This window comes from Taeniopygia guttata, chromosome 6 (genome assembly GCF_048771995.1).
Source record: "Taeniopygia guttata chromosome 6, bTaeGut7.mat, whole genome shotgun sequence".
Classification (NCBI taxonomy): Eukaryota; Metazoa; Chordata; class Aves; order Passeriformes; family Estrildidae; genus Taeniopygia; species Taeniopygia guttata.
This window is the reverse complement of record NC_133031.1, coordinates 5,335,219-5,357,968: the sequence shown is the minus strand read 5'-3', so window position 1 is coordinate 5,357,968 and position 22,750 is coordinate 5,335,219. Positions and strand designations below refer to the sequence as shown.

General features: G+C 44.7%; 1 protein-coding gene across 13 annotated transcripts in view; it reads left to right on the top strand.

Moving 5' to 3' along the window:
- Positions 1-22,750, top strand: part of PCDH15 (protocadherin related 15) — a 617,117-nt gene that overhangs the window by 5,876 nt on the left and 588,491 nt on the right. The window contains exon 1 of one of the 13 annotated variants that reach the window (XM_072930882.1): positions 12,264-14,172. The exons of 11 other annotated variants lie outside the window; for them this stretch is intronic. The gene's annotated coding sequence lies outside the window, so the exon portion shown is untranslated. Of the gene's footprint in view, positions 1-12,263; positions 14,173-22,750 lie in introns of those variants that run through there. One more of the 13 variants, XM_072930870.1, reaches the window with a different exon arrangement.

Here is a 22,750-nt window from a genome sequence, read left to right as displayed (position 1 = left end):
GTGCTATATTTATAATAATGTGTTAATATTTATTGTCTACATTGAATAGTGTGTTCTTAGCTTAAACTAATAGAAAAATGTAAACACTACAGTGGAACATGGAGGGCATGAAGAAGGAGAAAAAGGACAAGACACACCCAATTTCCTCCATCTTGTCCCCTTTGGACCCCTTATCTAGAATCCAAAAATTTTACTTTTGTACCTGTGTCACACTTAATTATTACTTATATCAAACACTCAGAACTTGTAATTCATCCTGTAAGATTGAAAACTCTTTTCCATGGACAGAGATCACAGACAGTGTCTCTGGGGGCTCTGTCCAGGGGGGTTCCTGACCCCTGCCAGGGTCCCAGGCCTGCCAGGGCAGCCAGAGGGAAGCTCTGGATTCCCACACCTCTATGCACCCAAAACACACAGCTTTGTGTGTGACAGGGACAAAGTTGTTCTCCCTGGATTCACTTGGGAAGGGACGGCCAGTAGGGAGAAGAGTGATCTACAGCTGGAGTGGGGCTGCAGCTGCCTTGGCAGAAATTCATCCTTGTCAGTGTGATTGCCTCAATCCTTGGTTAATCCCAGAATCCCAAAGTTGTCTGGAAGAGATCTTAAAGCCATCCAGTGCCACCCTGTGCTGTGGGCAGGGATATCTTCCACTACCCCAGGCTGCTCCAAGCCCCATCCAACCTGGCCTTGGAGGCTTCCAGAGATGATGGGACAGCCACAAGATGTTAAGGAGCTGCCTTAGAGATTCCAGGGGCAGCAAAGCCCAGCACTGCTGAACTGGGATGAGCAAGGGAGCCCCTCTGCCTGTGTGGGAAAGGCAGGGGAAGGTGTGAATTGTTTGTTTGGGCTGCCTCAGAGGAACTTAGTCTCTGCTGGGAACCTCTTGCACAGGGGCTTTGGAGAGCAACTAGAGGCACAAACAGATTAGTGGTGAACCAAAGCTGCAGCTGCAGTGACAGCAGAGCTGGGATGAGCCAGATTCCAGTCAGTGGAATCCAGAATCAGATTCCAGATTCAATCCAGGCCCTCCCACCCTGTGGATGAAAGCCTTGCCTGAGCTGTGCTGGCTCATACTGGGAATAACCACTGGGAAATAATGCTCCAATAGGAATTTGCATTGGTAGCATCAAGATTGCAATCTTAGCCTGAAGGTGAACAGAAAAATCCTGGGCTTTTTCCCAGTTTTCCTTGGAACTTCACACAATCCAAGCTTGCCTGTCCTGGATGATTGCCTGAGGAAGGGCTGTGGACTGCTGTCCTTCTCCAGCCTGTTTTGTCTGTCATCAAACAATGCCCTGCAACACAGAAAAAACCAGTTCTGGTTCAAATAAATTCCCTGGAATAGTGCAGTCTGAAGGGCAAGGAAAAAAGAGCAGCAGAGGGAGGTTCAAAGGGAAGAGCCACAAAGGCTGCAGCTGTTTTCTGTCACTGAAGTGCTCCCTTATTTTTTTAAATTTAGTTCATATGCTTCATTTTCTAACCCGAACAAACCATTTGAGGTAGTGAGAGAAGAAAGTGAGGTAAAAAGGCAAAGCTGCCTGATTAAAGCTAGTGGAAAGATTTCTGGGAGCATTTTGGGAAAGATGCAAGGAGAAAAATACTCCTGGTAAAGCATTTTTAGGAGCCATCTCAGTAAGAGTCCTTTCTAAAGTAAAGATTATGCTTAAGAACTGAAATGCTGCTCTGGTTGAAGTGATTTAATTAGTGGGAGACAAACATACAGCCACTGCTTTTACCAGTGCTTGTTATTAATTTGGTGGTTGGACAATCAGATTTCAATAAGAATTTGTGCCTAAAATAGCTTTGTTTTTCCAGAAATACACATTAGCACACATTTCTACTTAAAACCAACCCAAATATTTCAGTGTTTAATGGCCTAGAACCCAGGCTGTAAGAAAGAAGGTGTAAATAGCAGTGCCTGAGGATCTGGGAGGGCTGTGTGATAGGGGTTGGTGCTATGATATGTCCATTTTCCAGACTTCTTATTGTTACTGGGGAGCCAGGTTCTTGCATTCACTTCATCCATGTGCTGATTGCTGGATTTACTTCACTCACTTGATTCCTTCTCTCATATTTTAAATAGATAAAAATACTAATTTGTTTCCCATTCAAAATCTGGTTCAATGTCCAGCCATTGGAGGATTTTGGTGATTTTTTTTTTTTTTTCTTTTGGGTGAGAGATACAACCGCAATCTGTTCATTGCTTTTCCTGTGGTGCTTTTGACAAAAACATGAATCCTAATTCTGGTGTGAAGAGTAATTTGAATGGCTGATTGCAGCATTTCCAGTTCCCCCCTCTGTATCTGGAGAAGCAGGGCTCCTGTCTCAGTGGGTGCTGTCTTCCACAGGGCACTTCCATGGCTGATTTTTGGCAAGAGGGAGAGAATTCCTGTGATGTGATGGTCTGGGTGTGCTGGGAGCTGTCCCATGGCACTGCTCCACAGGGAGATTTTGAGCTGTGTGCCATCTCCAGCCCCATGGGAGCGTGGAACTCCAGATTTCTCTGATGGCCAAAATTCACAGCCAGCAGTTCCACTGAGATATCGGGATATTCCTTGGACTGGCAGCTCCAAACATGGCTGGGAGGATGTTGGGCAGCTCTGTGCTCCCTCCTTGCAGATCTTGCTGTGAACTTGGCCTGTTTGCAGGGTGTTTCCCCAGCCAAGCAAACTCCCTGCTCCCATCACAGCTGTGCAAACTTCAGGGATGGATTTTAGAGCACTGAGCAGGTGGCACTTGGATTGTGGGTGGGCTTGGCAGGGCTGGATTTGCAGCTGGATTTTGATCTTGGAGGTCTTTTACAGCCAGGATTCTGTGATGATGATGATTATCATGATTGTGGAGAAAAATAATCTTTTTCTAAAAAGAGAAATCCATTATGCCATTTTGGGAGTAGAAGAAGAGGCAAACATTGGTGTGGTTTTGATTGAGCTTTCATTAAACTGTTTTTTGAGTGCTTGCTCTCAACAACAAATATTCTAGTGTGGCTGCACTCCAAGGTTGCCTTCTTGAGCACTATGGCAGATCCTTATTCCCAAGATTCTCCCCTGAACAGAACTGTGCTTCACCAAGCAAACTCAATTTATGGATTATGAAGTTATTGGGTCTTTTCTTCCAGTTTTTACACTTGGGTAATATCCAAGCTTGAAATAACTTGGGGACCTTTGGTTTCTGGTGGTGTTTTCAACAACATAAAATAACTTGGGGCTTTCTTCTCTGCTCTTGTCTGCAAACAGAGATTGCAAGTTTGAGGAAACTATGAGGCAGCACAGTTGAAGTAATTAGAATATGGTGTATTTAATTTTACTTGTTGCACCTAGAATGAGTGCAAATTAGAAATGAAACCCAAACTCTAATGGAATTAGGTTGTGACGCTTCAGTGCCATGTGTATGAACAATTTGATGCTGAAGTAGATTGCCACTGAATTTTTTTTTTTCTTTTTTATTTTTTTTTTTGGTTCCTGTCAGAGAAAGAGGAGGGAGATAGATGTGTGAGCACAAGTTAAATTCAAAGAAGCACTGACTGGTTTCTGAATCTATTTAGCTTATGGAACTTCAAGTTATTTAACATTCACAAATAGGATCTTTAAATCTCTCAAGAGCAGTCTGATCTCTGTTACTCAGATGTCCAGTAGAAGGAATTTCTCCATAATAATGAAATTGCTGCAGTTTTGATAGTCAAGGAGTTTTTTAGGACTCTCATTTTACTTAAGTTGCTGGACTTTTTCCTTTTTGGGTGCCCAAATCAATCATAGAGAAGATGATAATCTTCTTCAGCAGCCTTCCTTTACTACTTTTTCAGATTTTTTTTTTTTTTTTTTTTTTTTTTTTTTTACTTTCTGAGAGCAATGCCTTTCATTGGAATAAAACTTTCAGTTTAGGCAAAAATAAATATTTTAACATTAAATGTGAAACAAGGTTATTTGCATAAGTCTGTATACCTGAGGAAGATCTGGATAAATGCACCCAGTAAGTTCCAGATGGTTTTGGTTTTTATGGATATACAGCCTTGAATGAAACAGGTTTCATGACTGGTGAACCGTGGGGCTCGTAAAATTCACTTTGTATTTTGAAAAACTCCAGGGAATGAGATCCTGTGAAAACCCAGCTGGAGCAGGAGAGGAGTGCACAGCCCCAGGAATTCCCCAGCAGCCTCTGTGGTGTCCTTGTGCCTGGCAGCCCCCTCGGGAAGCAGAGGAGAGGAGGAAAAGGCTCCTGCTGGACGATGTCTGTCCTCTCTGCAGTTGCTCTGGATTTATCCAGAGCTTTCTGTGGATGAGGGAAGTTCAGCAATGTGGCAGTACAGCAGGATAGCAGAGCTGGCCGCCATTGTGGCCTTTTTTCATCTGGGAAGGAAGCTGGGGGGACTAAAGCTATGGAATAGATGAATCAGGCTGCTCATGAAATTCATAATAGATGGAGGCTTTGTCCACTGGCACTGCAACCTGCTTCCCTTTCAGCTTTAGTCCTTCCTGATTATAACTTCAAACAGCAGTGAGGCAGTGGAAGACAGTGCCTGCATTGCCTCATTGAAGGGAAAGGACAGAGGATTATTGAAATCCCTTAAAAACTCTCTTTTTTGGGGGGAACGTTACAATTATTTCCCTTAGAGTCTTTGACAATGTTCCTATTCTAATATCTTTGAAGGTAGATTACAAAAAAAAAAAATTGTCCAACTACTAAGGGAGTCTGAAACCAAAGGGATTCATCCATCAGAAATATGGATGTTGTGTCCTCTTGCCCGCTCACAATTTTCAGGATAGTGACAAGTTTATGACTTGGGCTGCCAGCCACAGAGGATGTCATTGAGGGCATGAAATTCCAAGTTCTTTCCAAGGATATCCTTGTATAACTCCTGTGGAAGAAATGAGCAGGTGGTTTTGGTGGCACAACAGGGAACTGTGATGCCAAGGCTACTGCAAAATGAACTCAGTCTTTTGAGTCATGCACATCTGATAAAAGTGGGGACCTTTTGGATAGAAAGGGATCAGTTCAGGGCCATTGTTGGTCTGGTTTGAAAGTAATTCTGAACTGAAACAAGGCTGGCATTGTTATTGCCAGAGGTAGCCCCTGTGTGCTGAGAGGAGGTGGTAGTTTGGTGGGGACATGTAAAGCTGGAAAGAAAGCATCATGTAGCTGGATAATTTTTCTAATCCTAAATTTGCATTGAGTAACCTGAATGTTGCTGTAGAGTTCTTAGTGTGTTTTAAGGTGAAGCAAGTTTTTAATTTGGTGTTAAAGCCAACAGCTACAGTTCGTGGAATCCCAGATTGGTTTGTGTTGGAAGAGACCTTAAATCCCACCCAGTGCCACTCTGCCATGAGCAAGGACAATTTCCACTGCCCCAGGCTGTTCCAAGCCCTGTCCAACCTGGCCTTGGGCACTTCCAGGGATCCAGGGGCAGCCACAGCTGCTCTAGGTACCCTATGCCAGGGCCTCATCACCAAAAAATCCTTCCTAAAATCCAATCTGCTCCTGTCTCTGTAGACAAAGGTGTCCTTCCCCGCGTCAGTAACATCACCTCGCTGTTGGAACACTTGAGGCGGTCTGGGAGATGTCCAGGGTTCTGAAACGGCAGAGCTGAGGTCACGCAGCAGGGAGAGCATCCCTGAGACAGAAACGTCTCCTACTTGAGGTTCGCCAAGAAATGTGTCCAATGGGACTGTGAAATCATGGGAAAACGCTTCCTTTCCAAAACAAAAACTCTGGAGATTGGTTTGTTGCAATTATTTATCTCTGTTCCTGTAGCGTCTGCTAGAATTCTGCTTTTTGGGAGTTCATAGGAAACCACCTTCTGTCTCCTGGTACAAGTGAATGAATGCACGTGCTCCAGGTCTTTCTAAGTAGAGAGGCATTTTTTTGCAATGCAGAAGAAATTACTTTTTTAAAATTAAGTGCTGTTTTAGAAAAAGCACACAAAAATTTTAATTTTAAGACCGATGCAGATCCATCTTGTCAACCAACATTTGTTTGCAGTTCTTGTACTGCTATATATGATCTTTTAGTAAAATCAATTGCAGCTTAATATTACATGGGAAATTAAGAACAATGAAATCCATCACTGAGGTCCCGTTGTGAGCAGACAGCCTGAAACTCTTGTTAATGTGCTGGTTTACTCACAGAAATGCTCTTTCCCTTTCACTCAGCCTCCTGATCAAATTTTAACAGGAGGTTTGACATTTACATGACATTCACATCTGTAGGAACACTGTTTCCTTTTCCCCACTGCTCCGTTTTCTCAGAGTTAACATTCTGCTGGAAGCAGTGAGAGGGATTGCAGAAGGGAGCCAGCAAGAAACGATCACTGTAATAAATTGGTTGTGTTCTCCAGGCTGGTTACAACTATTTCAGCCTTCTGGAAGGGTGGGGAAAAGGCTTTAACCCACGAATTGGTGGCAGTTTCTGTGGCATTATCTAACAGATTGCCTGGTTGTGGACCCCTTGTTGCTTTTAGCAGAAGGAATTGTGCAGGGTTAGGAATAACTGTTGCTTGCTGGTGGTGTGGATTTGGATGAAGCTGTGGGGCTCAAGAAGAGAAAGAACTGGAAATCTGGGATTAGGCTGTAAACCCCTCAGGGAAGGATGGGGGTGGATGATGCCCTGCCTTGCCGAGCTGTCTGGAGACCTTGGAAAGGGGGCAGGGATGAGCCAGGGGCCATGTTGTGCTCATGGTGTTGAGGAACAATGGGAGCTCCAACAGTGCTTCCCATTTTACCTGTTTTTACAGCTATATCCACTTGTGAGTGCTTAAATTCTCCCCAGAGCCTCCTAAAAATCATGGAGTCACTTTTAGCTTTGGTTCTGCTCAAATCAGGACTGATAGAGGGCTGTGTGTTCCATGGGCATGCAAGAGTGGATTGGTTTTCATGGAAAATGGGGGCATTCCTGAGCTGAAGATCTTTTATTGCACTCAAAGGAGGAAGGGCATGGAAACCTGGAGGTTTGGATGTGAAATCTGAAGCAGGCACTGAAGGAGCGCAGCTGCCCTGAGCATCACCAATACCAGGCTCAGAAGGATTAATCTACATTGCCATGTAAAATAAAGCTTTATGGTCAGGTGTTTCTGTTTCCCCAGTCTGATGGCCACAGCCTGTCTGGGAAGCTGTATGCCAGCCTTGCCCTGCTGAATGCTTTTGAATAACTGGGCATATGATTCAATCTTGTTTTCAATTCCATCATAACAATATCATGTCTGTCAGGTGGATATAGAGGCTGAATTAGCAGCCTCTCTACTTTTAAAAAAATACATCCAAATGGAGCTTCTTAAACCAAAACTCCATATATCTCCCAGATTACAGGGTCTAGAGCTGTTGGCAGTGGTTTGTTCTCCTGTGGTTAGCATGGAACAATTTACACTTTTTAATTGACTCATTCTTATATAATTTCAGGCAGGCCGTGGACTTGAAATTTTGTTAAGAATACAAAGTGAGTTTGCTGGTAGGTCTCAAGATAGTCAATCAATTCTTCTTTTCTTCTCCCTTTTTCAATCCCATTGCAACATGTAGCAAGTGTATTGCTCCATTGCTGTTATATTTCCTTTCACAGAAAGTAAAAAAAAACCACCAAAACCTTTGTATACATAGAAGAAGTGTCAGAGCTCCAAGAATTGTCAGCATTGTACAATGGTGTCAGGTGGGAGGTGGTGAAGCATAGCTAATGAATTTTGGACTCTGAAATCAGTTATAATGAGGAGCTCAGAACCTGGAAAATTATTTTTGAGAGCTGTTAGAAACAAACCCAGTGCTTCTCACCTGCAAGGCTGGATGTTGACTCCAAGGTAGGCAGGCATGTCTAATGGCAAAAGATTGGTCATTAGGTTTTAATCTGCTGGGATTGATGTGCATCCTGGCTCCTTTGGAAATGGCTGGAATTAAGGAGCAGGAGGTAAAAACTGCATCTTCTCTCTTCAAATATGTTCTTAGGTAGTGGTCCAAAGTCTTGTTCCCCATGTTCTGTGCCATCCCGGCTTTTCAGTGTTGTTGTATCAGCTCCTTCAAAGAGTTGCATTGCTCTTTCAAATAATGCAGGCTTTAGCTTTTTGTTTTGTTCTCATATAAAAACCTGATTTTTTTTTCCTTGGGTTTTAAAAATGAAAAAAAAAAAATAAAGAAAACCTAGACCTTCTGCTGTTCTTGCAACAAGATTATGAAAAAGAAAATGTGGAACACTGGCCCAAGACAGCCTTTAAAACAGAACCTTTGGCAGGGCCTCTCCAAGAGATCACTTGTTACCAGCCAGCCTCCTGTCCTGGGTTCCTCCAAAGGCATTTCTGATCACCTGTGCCCTACTCCTTGGTGAGCTCTCTTTGCTTTCTGCCTCTCTGGAGTGGTCATTTAGAAAGTAATTTCCTTCAAGTGCTCAAATAAACAAGTGGCTTTGTTAAAATTCTCATGGAAATTCAGTGCTTGAGGGGACCATTGAGCCTGCTTGGCTGAACATTCCCTCTCACAAAACAAAGCATGTCATGGGTAATATTTCCTTTTCTCAGCCAAAGGCTGATTGCTCAAATTACTCTGCCTATCTCTTACAATATATGCTTATTTAAGACCCATATTTTCGTATTTGTTATTGTGCCATCCTTGTCCTTTTGCTGAAGTAGTTTCCTACCCTTTTTGGTGTCTCCTGCTTCCATAGCCTGTTCTGGAGAGAGGGATTATGTTCCTTTTTTTTTGCCCGTAGTTTCCCAGAGGGAGCAACCTCTCTCTTGTGAGACCTGCTTTGCTCCCAGCATCATCAAGAGGTGTGAGCGGAGGTTTCGTCTGGGGCTTGAGGATTTTCTGCGTTTAAGGACTTGTTAAATGAAAAAAAAAACCCTCGGTGCTTTGCAGCTGTATGGGCAGTATGCAAATGTGCAGTTCCCAAGGATTAAACCAAAAGATTTCCCCTAACATTTGTAGTGAGGAAAGTGTGGCTTCTAAGGGGAGCATTGAGAGTTCAGCAGGAACAGCCCTGCAGAGACAGGACAGGGGAGAATGGATTCAAACTGGAAGAGAGTAGGTCTAGATCAGATATTAGTAGGAAGTTCTTCCAGTTCCTCACCATCCTCACAGGGCACAGGGTGCCCAGAGCAGCTGTGGCTGCCCCTGGATCCCTGGAAGTGCCCAAGGCCAGGCTGGACAGGGCTTGGAGCAGCCTGGGTCAGTGGAAGGTGTCCCTGCCATGGCAGGGGGTGGAATAGATGGGTTTTAAGGTCTCTTTCAACCCAAACCATTCCATGATTCTGAAATGCTCCTTAGGGAAGTGCTGGGAAGAGCTGATACCCTCCCTTCCCTCTCTCTCCAAACAGCCTGCACAGTGTAGACACTTTATGGAAAATCTGGGCAACTCTCCTGTCCCCAGCCACCCCAATCTCTGGGTGTGAGGGACAAATCTGTGTCCCTCCTTGGAGGAAAGAGGCAGGACCAGTTATGCTGCAGCCTTGCCTGGTTCAGGGCAGTTCAAAGCTTTGGTGTGGGGCAGAGCCTGAGCTGGTGCTGTGACCTGTGCATCCACAAGTGTCTGATGATAATTCTGTGGGATTTGCTGATGTGGGCATAGATCCATCCCTGCTGAGCTCTTGGCAGAGTTTCCAGGACACATCAGGTTCTAAGCAGGCGTGGTTGTGTGGTGCCACGACAGCACGGGCCAGAACTGGGTTGGAGGGTGTCTGACCTGGCAGGAAAGCTTCACCTGATTTGTTCTGGTTTGTGCAGTGTTATTTAGGAATGTTCTGCTGAGCTCTCAGCCCTGTAGCCTGAGTGGTCAGGGCTGGAGCTCGAGCCTGCTCCCATTGGAATCAGCTTTTAGGGAGGCAGCACCAGGCACTGTGCCCTTTTCCTGGTGCTCTCCTGCAGATCCTGCTGGCTTTTCTTGAGCACACAGAGCCAGCTGGGGTGATGTGTGGGTAAGGAAATTTTCTAGAGCCTCCAACACCTGGAGGCAGGCACAGCTTGGAAGCTCCAGAGGAACAGGCTCAGGTATGACTTTTTATTTGGGTGGAAAAGCACCCACTACTCTCCTCCACACTGCCAGGGTGTTTCTGCAGGCCTGGGGAGCTGTGCTGGAGCTTTTTCCTTTGCATTTCCATTCTCTTTCCCCTCACACCAGTCCTTCAAGTTCTGTTTTCTTTGGAATATGTTCCCCCTTAGGATGTTGTACCAAATAACATCAATACATTTCCAATGAGGGGACAAACATCACATCAGCTTTGTTTATTGTTGCCTCAGTAGGAGTATTTTGAGAAGCTGCTGTATTTGCTGGATGTCTGTGGGTCTTGGAAAGTGAACTCCTCTCATGTTTGCCAGTCCTTCACTGACCTCTGCATCTTTTAGCATGGTCTGTGTGCAGAGGGTTCAGACATACAAACATAGCTGCTCAGAATTTTTTTTTTCACCTTTTTTTTCCCAACAAAAGCCTGCATTCCCTATGCTGTGACCAAATATATCATTCATGTCTTGAAACAGGAGAGTGTCCTGCAGCAGCAGGATATGCAGTGGGAATGGTGGAGCCTTCTGAAGCCACAGCCAGTCTGGCTCTGCTGCTTTCAATGCCTCAAATTTTTTCAGTTTTTCTGCCCCTCATTACCACCTGTGTACCCTCAATTTCTGGCTAAATTTTGCATCCTTCATAATGTCCCCCAAAGTTTTTGAGGAACTTTCTGTTTATAAGACCCTGATTTTCCCTCATCTGCCACATGACTCCATTCATCCTCTGGCTGGAATAACTGGCAGAGTAAGGAAAAATTACCTCAGCTCTGTGTCTGCTGCTCCTCTGGCCTCAGGTTTAACAGCTTATTTTGCTCCAAGCTCAGCCTTTTGCTGAAGGCCATGGTGGCATCCTTCCCTTCATACCAAGGAGAAGGGGATGGAAGCAAATATCTCCAAGTGGTAACACCACAGAGTGTAGGAGTGTTTTGGTACACATTCCTCCCCCTAGACTATTATATGGCAATCACCACTAATTTTAATTTTGCTCCAGAGGATTGCATCCAATGAGAGAAGAAGGAATTGAAATTCTAAAAGCAGTGTACATGAAAATAACTTTCACTTCCCCCATTGTACTGGGAGCAATCTTTGGAGAACAATGCTGGTGGCTCAACAATTTTGGGGAAAATCTGAATTTAAACTCTTCCCTGACAGCTGTGCTCAAATGGAGGATTGCTCCAGGATGGTAATTCCAGCCTGGCAAATAGGACAGACTGGGGAATACAGGAGCCACATATCCCTCCTCTTTAAACTACATTACCAGTTAGCATCAGGGTTACCTGGTCCCTTCTCAGCTTCCCCTCAGTTATTGCCTCCAAGAGCCGAGCATTTTCACAACCTTTTAATTTTCTCCATATTTTTAAAACCCCCAAGAAGCAGCGATCAGAAGGACCATTAACATCAGCTCTGGACTAATGAGGAGCACAACTCGTGTGCTGGAGGTATCGATTTGCTGAGCTCCAGTTGTGTTTCTCCCTTAAATTCTTTGTGCTCTCCCTTCAGCTGTGCTGGCTGTTTACTCACAGAACACCCGAGTGAGGAGAAGATGAACTGCTGGGATTCTGCTGCTCAGGCATTGATGCATTGCCTCTCCCTTTATGTTCTTTAAATGCCAGAAATCCTCTGCTTTTATTTACAACATCTTTTTAATCTCTTCTTTCATCCATGAAGAAAATGAAGAGCTGAGTTCAACAGTTCTCCTTTTTTTTTTTTTTTCCCCCTGAAGATGTTTCTTTCCCTTCAGGGGCACCTTTCTGGTATGTTCCATCTCTGAGAAGAGAACACAGGCAGAATTAATCCCGTATTTGTGTATGAGGATAAATTCCCTTAGTTTTTTTGATCAAGCAGTTTCATGTGGGTACTTCATCAGGATTTCTGGGTTTTGAAACAGTCAAGAATTTGTCCTGACCTTCATTTTATCTGTGTGACATTAGGAAAACAAAAGGATCTAAATTAACAGTAGCAGTGAATAATGCTGTCTAAATTGAAGAATAAAATGGAATAGGATAAACCATCAGTGAATACACTGGTAAAATGCCCTGAAATAGGCTGCTTACTTTCTTTTTTTGATGTATTGCCTTTTCTGAGCTCAGACAAATACTTATTCCTTAAAAGCAATTTCAGATTAATTTATACTTGAAACATATAACTTTACACTGTAATGTCTCTTGTGAGTAAACTATTGTTTTGGAGAAAAATATATATGAAAAAAATAACTTGAAATTTAAACTTTTTCTGCTGCATTGTGAGGTTTTTTTTTGGTTTTGTTTTGTTTGGGTTTTTTTTGAGGTAGGAGTTGGAGCAAAATGGTTTTATGATGTCTATGCTAAAGCAGAACCAGCTGCTCCCATTGTCTCTGCTCCCAGTTCCAGCACTGGGTGGTTTTGATGCCTTTCTTACATTGTATGTGAAACCCAAATGGTGTTAAAGCCTCTCTTGCCACATTAACCTGTTCCCAAAGCACATTCTTGTCTTAATACTGGGTTAGAGGACAGATTCTGGAGAAACTCTGCAGAAAATAGTGTAAATCCTTTGTCAGTCATGTTTTCTACAGCATTTGTTTATATTAATGGTTCGAATACAGGCTTTTTTTTTTTTTTTTTTAATAAACTAGTTCTTAGGATTGCATTTACTTCTTTCCCAAGCTGTGTTGGTGTAGTTTATATAAAACTGTGGATGCTGGCAGAGTGCAGTGTTTTGCACTTATCATCTTGGAACTTTAAAAAAAAATTAAAATCCTGGTTTTGACTATGAAATAATTAGAAATTAACCAAAGTTTCTCAGATTGGAGAAAACTGGTCTATAGGAGGTGTCCCTGGCCATGGCAAAGGGTGGGACTGGATGGGCTGTAAGGTCCCTTTCCAACCCAAACCATTTGAGGGTTCTAGAAAAGATAGGCTTTTTAAAGAAGTAACTTATTATTGGTGAGTTCTGTCCTTACTTACATCTCTGTTTCAGGGTGTTCCTTTGCAAAAGAATTGGGAAGAGCCATGATTCTCCATGCTAGGTGTGGAACACTTCCACCTTCTTTATGTGGTTCAGAGAAAGAGAGAAAAACGCTGCTGTTGCTACTAAGTGTTAGGAGGGACCACAGCTCAGGGAAAGGCAATGTAGTGACAAAGAAATTAAGTGCAGCTTCAGAAAGTCAAATGTCTTGTTAAGTCTGGGCAGAAATCAATAAGGGCTTTTGAGAATGGTGGTATTGAGCATTCTATTTTGAGAAATACTTGTGTCTCTTGGAAAACCAGAGCAAACGGCTACAGCAGGGATGCAGATGAATTTTGCAGTGACTTTTTTCTGGCTGTGCACGTTGGGAAGTCAGGGATGTTTGTCCTGCTGTGCTCCTCCAGCTGTGCTGGGGTTTCCAGGCACCTCTTGGCACCTTGGCTGGGTGGTTTTTGGGGGATGTGCTCCTAATGATCTCTGCAGCTGCCTGGAAGGAGGTTGTGGTGAGGTGGGGTCAGGCTCTTCTGCTGTGTCTTGTGAGAGGACAAAAGGAAATGGTTTCAGGTTGTACCAGGGGAGGTTCAGATCAGATACTAGGAAAAAAAATATCACTAAAGGAGTGGTCAGCATGAATTGCTGAGGGTATTAGTAGAGTCACAAGAGATGTCTGGATGTGGCCCTTGGGGGTGGGATTTGGGGATGATGGTGGTGCTGCTGGGGACAGGGTTTGTCACCTCTCTTCTCCCCTTTGGTGACTCTGACCAGAGCCTGTCTGTGAGCTGTGCTCACCCTGGGCCTCATGGTGACTTGTCCCCAGGTCCCCAGGCAGGTCACTGCAGCTCCCAGGACCTGCAAGGTCCCCAAGGTCTGGCTGCCCTCCCCCATCCCATTAGCAGCACTCTTCTGTTACAGAGAAGTAAATGATCCTGGTTTTTCCATTTTCATTAAGGCTCGGCTGTGACGTCAGGTTTGACGTGGCCCTGGTTGGGAACCGTTGGGTTTGAAGCACTGGAAGTGCTGATCCTGAGCTGGTCTCCAGCTCTCTGCTCTTCTGTCCCTGCTCACACTGGAACTGCTCTGTCTGGGGATTTGGCCAATGCTGCTCTAAGCGGAGAACAGGAGAAAATCCTGGGAAGCAGCTGCATTTTCCCAGTGCTGTGGTTACCCACAGCTGCTGGGTTTGCTGTTTGATGCAGTGGCAGCTCCTCTCTGCGTGGAGGCCCCATCTTCTCGGAAAGAAATGCTCCAGGCTGCAGGAGGGAAAGTAGGTGATTTGAATTTTTGGGTCTCGGTGGTGCTCTGCGCCCTTTGTGGGAGGAATATCTACATGTCTGCAGCAAGGAAACTTGTACTGGGAAATAAGAGCAAATTGTGCTGAAGTCAACTGAAATAAGAGTTGGACTTTGTGCCAAATTGCAAACTGTGGGTCTCTCAATCATTCCTCTGCAGAGAGCAGCCTATAACAAAGATTACTTTGCTGTGAGACCCACAGAAAAATATCTGTTCTCTTGCATTTCTATCAGTTAATGATACAAATCTGCTGATGGCTGGGAGCGTTTATTTGCTGTGAAAAGAACCTGCTTATGTTGCACTGAGCGTCACGGCTGACTAGCAGGTACCAGGCTTGTGCATTAGGGATGTAAATGATCCTGGGACATGCATTATTGACATGTCCCACTTCCAGGAGCATGGCAACCTTTCCTGTGGGCGTCCAGGTGAGCTGGGAGGAGTCTGATCCTGAACCTGTGGGTTTACATTTCCAGGCCAGGTAAGATGCTGGAGGGCACCGGAAGAGCCTGGGGGCTGTGGCAGGGGAGCCAGCTTTCCTCCAGGGCAGAAACCTGAGGGCTCAGGGCTGTTTGAAGATGTGGTTTCACTCAGCTTTTCCAACTGTGGCAGCAGGCCCTGTACCTGGCTGCCTTTTCAGTGTGGAGGGCAGAGCTTTTGCATTAGTTTTGCTTTTCTTGTTGTTTCCTCCCACTGCAGGGAAAGACTTGTTTTCAAATGAGCAGGTGTATATTTTCATAAGCCCCAAGCATTCCTTTGTGGATGAAAGAGTTGTAAAACATCTGAAAGCTATTTTCTTTGACATGAGCTTCTCTATTTAAAGAATGTGGGGAATAATTTCTTATTCAGGCTGAAGCAGATGAAATTGTTACAATGTTCTGATGTAATGGACTGTATGAAATGGATATTTGGGCCTTTCTAAATAAAATGCTTTTGGAACATGTTTGGAGCTGTGAACTGACTCAGATTGAACTATAGGGAGACAAATACACAGAAATACCTGCGAGAAAGAAAGGAGAATTTCCTACAATATACTGGCAAGTGCGCGCTAGTGTTGAGCAGAGTGTGTTTAAAGGGAGTTGGCCTTTGATTTTGGGGTGAGGAATATGTTGTTTGGTGGTGGGATGTGTGAAGTGGCATTGTGGAGTCCTCATCCCTGGAAGTGTTCAAAAAACATATGGAGATGGCACTTGAGAACAGGGTGTGGGTGCTGGTTGATCTTAAAGGTTGGACTTGATCATCCTAAAGGTCTTTTTAAACCGTAATGATTCTATGGCTAAGCAGTGCTGCTGTTAAGAATTATGTAAATCAATAATGCTGGTAAATGGTTGAACTGTTTAATGGGGGAATTGCTCAGGGAAATGTTCTTAAAATTGGATTGATTGGAATCTGTGCAGGGTTTTGGTGGAGTGAGGCAGAGCACATAATGTGTGATATATTCTAGGCTGATTCAGTTCTACAGAAAAATCCTGACTGTAATTGTTGTTAAATGGTTGATCCACCAGGTGTAATGGTTGCCATGCCAGAAGTTGATACCATATTTTTCTTTTCTCCTTGCTGTTGCTCCCTGCTGCCCCTGAAGTTTTCATCCCTGAGGGGATGTTGCTGCTATGGTATGAATGTGAGAGAACTCAGGCGTTCCACGGAAAATTTGGGAAGCCTGATAGCCTTAATTAGCATAGAGACCATATGCTTCCAGTCTGGGGGTCCTGTCCATGGAATGGGAAGTGGCTGATCTTGAGCAGAAGAGGGGATCAGTGTGAGGAGCTGCCAGAGGGGTTGGATTTCACATTTGGCAAAGCTTGACCCAGCCTGCTGTGTGCTGTGCACCCTCCCCTTCCCCCTGGCTGCTCAGCGTGGAGCACCAAGCCTGGAGTCTGCATCACAAGGGCTGCCACCAGCAGGGTGTGGGGACAGCCACCCACCTGTGCTTATCCACCACATAGAGGGGGCCATGTGGTACTTTTTTGTCTCTTGCCTCCATGAGGCCTCCTGAGGATGTGCTCTTGTGAACCCACAGAGTGTCACAGCTCTGTTCCCCGTGGAAAGGGAATTTTACTGGTGTTTTTTGTCCAAGGTATTGGTGCTTGTTGTCTGCCATGAAGCAGAGAGAGCAAAGGTGTGGTCAAGCAGTTCTGTGTGATGCCTTAAGTTTTAGATTTCATATTTTTCAGATTCTGTGCTGCCTCAGTGTGTAACTCTGAGCTTCATAGTAAGTGTTAGCAAGTTCTCTTCACAGGGCAATTAAACAAAACAATCCTTTTCCAGCTTGAGACCAAGGACAGCCTTACAGCTTCAGGCCCAAAAAGCACAAACAAGGAACTAAGAGAGCAAACCAGGAGGATGGGGCTTCATAACCCGAAGCTGTCATTGACCAATTAATCCTAATAAGTAAATGGAACAGAACTTATAAAAGTGAGAGACCCCGTGACTGGTTGCCCATTTTGTGTTCATCTGGCTGGGCTCTTGTGCTGCCCAAGGTGGATCCATTGAGGCCTTTCAATAAATCCCTCCTTTATTGTTTAACTCTGTCTGGCCTCTGTTTTAGGGCAGCCTCTCTAGGTATCGTGTGCTCCCCAAGGTCAAGCCCTGGATTCTGGGGTCAGGCCAAGTCCCAGCTCTGTTACTTGAGAGACCAGAGGCCAGAGCAGGCCAGAAGGATGATTGCTGGGCTCATTGTGTCAAAAGAAGCATGAGCAGCAGCTCCAGGGAGTTGATTCTGCCCTTTCCAATGCAAACTACCCAGGGATTCTATTCCTTTCTCCTGGTACAGAGTATTTCCCACAGTGCTGGTGGCCTGACCCCTGTGAGACAGTATCAAGGTCTCTGTGTGCTCTGTGTGCACACAGGTTTGCCCAGCTGCACTTGCTGTTATCCAGGGACAAGGAATAAATGAGTGAAATCCTCTGTGCAGGGCTGACCCTTCAGTATTTGGAGGGAAGAGCTGCTCAAGGCCTTGCTGTGCCTCTGTTGTTCAGAAAGGTGGTTGCAGAGCTTCACTGAGGGCAACTTCCCTTTTTGTAAAGAAAAAAGTCTGTATGGAAAGCAGTTCTGATTGTGCTTCGAAACACCAGGCTTTTGTTGTTTCACTTTGTGCCCAAATTTACATTTCTGCATGAATTAGGGCAGGGAAGCAGTACAGTACAGCTGTAGGTGAAGCCACCATGCAGCACCAGGCATTCTTCATACCTTGTTACTCCTTGGCACGGGAGGGGAAGCCCTGCTCAGATGGCTGAGCCTGCTACAGCCCCAGCTGCATCAGTTCAGTTCAATCCCTTACTAAAGTCAGGCCAAAGGCAGGATAGCAGCAGTTAAATTTACCTTCCAAGGCAATGTGTACCAGAGCACACCTGAGCAGTCATAGCTGTGCTCTGGTGCTCATGGTCCTGGATGTGAAGCTTTGCTGTGGCAGCCCAAGGTGCAGCACTCTCACATTTTACATCTTTTCCCTTTGCAACACTGCTGAAACACAAGCTGGGATGACTAAAGATGTAAATTAAGGTGTGTGTAACTGAGCTGGGTGATGGGGGGAGGAGTTCATCAGTGTCCTGGGAATGATGGGGGCTGCCCTAAAGGAAGAGAGGTTTTTTCTGAAGTGTTCAATCACTGTTGGAACAGCAAAATTTAACTTAAATTTAAGAAGGGAGCTGTGATGGTACTTCCCTCACTCAGAGATGAGGTACAGGAACCAGAGGGGCTGGCTGGGCTTCCACCAGCATCTTCCACCTGAGTGCAAAGTTTATCCAAATTCTTGTCTGACTCTTGATCCAGATGTGATGATACAGTCTTAAGTATGGCACAGACCCCTCCTGTGCAAGCTGGGAGCTGCAGGGCTGCATTCCTTTCTGTGAAGACTCAGCACTTTTTTTCTTTGTTTATTCATATGTCTTATCAGGGGTACTGGTTTCATTTAGTCATGGACTGATTGGGGTAGAAAGAGACGTTAAAGATCTCATTGCAACTTTTGCCATGGGCAAGGACCAGGTTGCTCAGAGCCCCATCCAGCCTGGAAGATGTGATCCTGGAGGTCTTAGGGGTTGCAGATTCTTCTTAGAGCACAGCTGGCTGTTTAAATCCTGGTTTGGTTGGTCTACAAGTGCTGATGTGAGGAAGACAAGAAGTGGTGCTGTACCTGCTGGTGTGTAGTGCAGAATCCAGAGTATTCTGTAGGAGGCCAGGTGATTGCAGCAGCAATAACCTGTCCTTGGTTTGTATCTACACCATTTCAGCTGGGAATTATGTTCCAAGACAGCATTCCTTAGAATCCTCTTGAGAGGAGGCACAATGTTAAGCCAACCAACAAAACCCCACCACAAACCAACTCTCTTCAGCTCATGTGCGTTGGACATTTGGGTGTCCTGGAGGAGAACCCTGCACTGCTCAGGAGTTTGCCTGGCTGAGAGCTCTGCTGCTTTGTGTGTGTGTTTGAGGGGATGAATTGGCAGAGACAATAAAATGAACTCTGCCAGGCTGGCAGGTCTGGGAACATGCCATTCCATAATGCTGTCCAGCAGTTTGATTGTTCTTCCCCCCACCTGCTTTCCTCCAAGGACAAGCATCTCTTCTCTTCTTGCTTGGTTTTATTCCATTTTTCTCAAGTTTTATTCATCAGAAAGCTCTTTTCAAAGGCTGCTCTCACCCCTGCAATGATTATGTAAAAATATCTGTGTTTTGTATCTTTGTATAGATAGATGCACTGTTATGCTGCATTTGGATGATACATGACTTTGCAACTTCATTTGGATGATACATGACCTTGCAACTTGAAAACTTGTTCACTTTCTTGTGAAGATTATTTCAATTATGCAGTGATCTTAAATTGTCTTAATTTGAAAGGAGATTTTCTCCATCAGCATAATATTTCACATACATGTTAATGTTCATGAGGCAAAAGTTTCTTACATTTGTGCAGATAATTTTTCTTTCTGTCTACAAATAATAGTGAGAACTACACTTTAAACCCTATTTTCTTTGTGTTTCTGATTGTTCTTGCAGCTGCTTCTTTGCTTCAGTGTCTTTATGAATAAAGGCATCATTAATGTCAAAGTATTGTTGGGAAAACTGTCTGTTGTACCTTCTGTGATTCAAGATTTGTCTTGTGCTACAAGACAATCCCTTCTTTGCTATGAGGAACAGTTTTATAAGATTATGCAGTGTGGGGAATTTGATTTATCTGCTTTAGAATGTGTAGATAGAAGTAAAACCTAGGCCTAGAGCTCTTAGGAGTAAGAAAACCAAGATGTGTGTGCTGAGCTCAGCTCATGGTTTGCTGGTTTGAGCATCTTGGGGGGTGATCCCTCTCTCCATCTCTGTTCTCTCCTTGATAAATGATGGCTGCAGCAGTATCTTTGTGACAGAGCTGCAAGTATTAAATTATGGTTTGATAGACATAGAAATTAACAGCATAAAGGTCTTAAGTCTGTTCTCTTTATATCTTTCTGGTGTTGATTTGGTAATTGCAAACTGCAGTTAAAACAACTGACCAACTTGACATGGAGGAAATCGATTCAGAACTTCAATCTTGTGCCTCCATGCACTGTTAACTTTTCTCTGCAGCTCCTGAGTGAGACAATCTCATCTCCAGGCTCCCAGCCAGACCTGCCCAGGAGGGGAAAAGCACTGCACAGGGGATCCTCAATGCAGCCAGAGCAGGAAGGGTCCTGCCAAAAGGCCACACTGCAGGTGTGCATTGGCATCCAAATTACCCCTTCAGCCACAAACATCTGGGTCCCTTCCCAAGAGAATTCTCATCTGTGTGACTACTTGCATTTTTGGGAATCGCAGCATGACTGCCAAGTGGCAAAAATTATAGACTTCATGGGCTTTCTGGGGCTGGGGATGAACCACTGGTTGTGGTTCATGTTTGTGGTGGTAGTTTAGGGCCTGGGCTCTGGAGGAGGGTGTCAACAGAGTGGGATTGGGGCCTCAGCAGTGGAGCCCACTGAAACACTCCCTGTGCTGTGCACAAGACCAGAAAAGAGAAGAGCAGTGGCTGAAAAATTATATTAAGTGATGAGGAATGGGAAAAATTTCTGAAAGAGAGAGCAGCTGCACAGAAAGTTTAGATGATTTTGTCAAAAGAGCAGAGAACTGTTGCTGCCTTAGGAAGAGATGAGAGTAAGGGTAATTTAAAAGGAGAAATGGTGGAAAGTGTCTGAAACTGTGTAACCCAAAGTCACAGAATCAGCAGGTTCAGAAAAACCCTTCAAGATTATCACCCCAGCACCACCAGCATCACCCCTAGACCATATTCCCAAAAGCCACATCCAGACACCTCTCACACACTCCCAGACATGGTGATGAGAATGAGGTGGTTTAGAACTTCATTCAGCAGCAGAAAATCTGGCAGATGTTGTGAAACTCAGAGGAAACGCTGAGATTTGAACAGATCATTTTTTTGGTTGAAGAGGGTGTGATGGAATGTGCACAGGGACAGGTGAGATTTTGGTCTAAGAAATGAGTGAGGAGCTTTAAATTCTCCAGCTGCTACCAGGAGTAGCTCCCAGGGGAGTCCCCCAGCAGACACAGCTCTGAGAAGGGCAGGGATGTGATTCCTGCAGTTGCTGCCAGAGCCCTGCTTGCATTGACCATCCTATACTTGTTTGTAGGAGTTAGAGCCAAGAATCCATGGCAGCTGGGCTTGGCATCCAAAAGGGGAGCAGGAACATAAGGAAGAGACAATTGAGGAATGAAAAATGGCTCTTGGAGTAGTTCAGGGCTGTGGGATGAAAGCACAGAGCCAGGGGCCTCGTGTCAATAGTAGGCCAGCTGGGTAAAGCTAATAAGGCCTAGAGGTAGCTGATTGCATGGAAAAAGCAAAATAGGGAAGAATCAATGTGACTTTTGCAGTGGGAAGCTGATGCTAATGCAATTATTGGAGCCTTTGAAAGGATCAGCTTAGAGGGTATTAAGGAACCCAGGGGAATAGGAACAAAGGTGGTTGCATGACAAAAGGTGACTATGAAAAGTAGGAAATGGGAGTCATCTCTCACAGTGCAGGGAAGCTGGGAGCAGACCTGTGTTGTTCTGCTACTCCTTGTGCATTGGAAAAAAGGAGTATTGGTATGTTGATGATCACCAGTCAAGAAAGAGAGATGAGAGGAGCTGCAAAAGGGCCTTGGAGTATTGAGTGGTTGGATAATAAAAAGGCAGATGAGATTCACTCCAGATAAATGTGGAGTAATGTACATAGGGATCCTAATTTTCATATGAAGCCTGAGCTCTGAGCTGACTGTTATGAATCAGGAGTGAGATCTTTGTGTTAACATTTTAGGGAGTTCTATGAAATGTCAGCTGGGTGCTTGGCAGCTGCCAAAAAGCTGGCTGAAGGGTAGGAATTATTAGAAAAGGAATAGAAAACAGAAGGGAGCATTCTATGACCACATAAATCCATGTGTTGCCTGGATCTTTGCACAGCCGTCATCCTCCCAGCCTGGAGAGCAGCAATGGAAGCAGTTCAGGGGCTGCTGAAAGGCAGCATCTGGACACAGAATGGAGTCAGTGCAGCACAGCTCAGTGGGAATATGTACTTGTCAGCCTGGAAGGGAGCAGGGGGAGAGGAGGGGAAGAGCTCTGTGCTGGTTTGAGTGCTGTGGACAAAGGGAGTAGAGAAATGGGTTCTTTTCAGTGAGTGCCTGGGGGAGTGCAGAGGTTCCCAGGAGCAGCTCTTGGTTGTGCACACCCCGTGAGGGCTAGGGGAGAGCAAGGGACTGGAAACTTGTCCTGTGCATGTGAAAAGTGGTCAAGTGCAGGCATTCCCTGTGGTCAAAGCACTCAAGATGCAGGGTTTGAAGCCTTAGGAGCCCTGGGAAATCAGGAACATGGGCTTAGTCTGATCGAGGGATTTGTCCATCTGTTCTTGGGCACTGCTGCAGGCTGGAAAAAAAAGGATGCAGAGATCTCTGATGTGACCTGATATCATTGCAAATATCCAGGTTTGAATCAGTTTTAGTCAAGTGTTCAACCCAACGGAGTACTTGGGGTTTAGTTTTAGACATACCTTCTGAAAGCAAGAGTAACTCACAGGTGAGTTATTTACCTTCAACTCTTAACTCTGGTGCAACTGTGTCCAACCTGGCTTACTTTTGTGCTGGAGCTTAAATCACCTGGAAATAGTGGCAAAGGGCATCTGTTCTTGCTGAGAAGAAGGAATCCTGGACTGGAAGTTATTTGGAATCTTCAAAAGAAGAAAATAAATTTCAAAACACTGTAATCCCCACCCTCCCCTTCTCCCTGCTGCACAGCAGTTTCATTTTGAAACAAAGAAAGAAAAAATAATAATGGTAAAAACTTTCTCTACTTTGCCCACTTGCTTTTCACAGCTTTCCTGACTTGTCTTTTTCTCCTGGCACTTGCTCTTAAACATAGTTCTTGTCTTACTTTAAGATTTATCTATTGACAAGGAGAACCTACAGCAGAAGGGAAGGACCCAACCTGTGAGTCCTTGCTCTGGCATTGTGCTGGAGACAAAGAATGCTTGATGTCTGTACAGAACAGAAATTTATTCATGATTTGTGAAAAATAAAAAGAAAAAAAATACTCTTTGGGCATGGGAG